The following is an 800-nucleotide window of genomic DNA, read 5'->3' on the forward strand; positions in this document are numbered from 1 at the left end:
GTGATTGAAAACCTTTTGGTCAAAGTGGATAAGTTTATATTCCTTGCAGACTTTGTGATTCTGGACCTAGATGAGGAAGGAGGTAATTCCATCATACTAGGAAGACCATTCTTAGCCACAACAAGGGCTATTATAGATGTGGAACAAGGGGAATTGATCCTGAGAGTGCATGATGAAAGTATTACTCTAAATGTCTTTCCAAAAACACAACACTCTGATGAAAAGAAAGACTGCATGGAGATCAACAAAGAAGACTTGCAGTAGAAGGAAGAAACCAACAAGACACTCATTAATTTCCTTCCAAAGCAAGAAATAAGATACAAAGCAGGACTGAAGTAGAATGAAATTGTGCAGAGTGATGAAGGAAAGCAAGAAGAAAATGAAATGCAGCCCACTGTGAAAGGAGAAGGATCACCAAGAAGGAGGAAGAAAAGGTAGAAAAAAGCTCAAAAGGGTAGAAGAACAAAAAGATCCCAACTGAGGGATTTTCAAAGGGAGATAAAGTACAATTAATCTACCAACAGTTGGGGACAACCTAACAAGCTGATGACTACTACACTATCAGCAGGATACTCTCACTAGAGCATGCAGAGATTGAGCATCGAGGCACTGGAAGGAAGCTCACTGTGAGGGGAGACAAGCTGAAACACTACAATCATCAACCACCCTAATGAAGGCCCAATGTCAAGCTAGTGACAATAAAAGAGCGCTTCATAGGAGGCAACCCATGATTTAAAATTTTTGTTTAGATTTTAATTCCAATAAACAATGATCCTTCTATCATGAATTTGAGTTCTCAT

The sequence above is a fragment of the Arachis hypogaea genome, chromosome 4 (assembly GCF_003086295.3).
Source record: "Arachis hypogaea cultivar Tifrunner chromosome 4, arahy.Tifrunner.gnm2.J5K5, whole genome shotgun sequence".
NCBI classification, from domain to species: domain Eukaryota; kingdom Viridiplantae; phylum Streptophyta; class Magnoliopsida; order Fabales; family Fabaceae; genus Arachis; species Arachis hypogaea.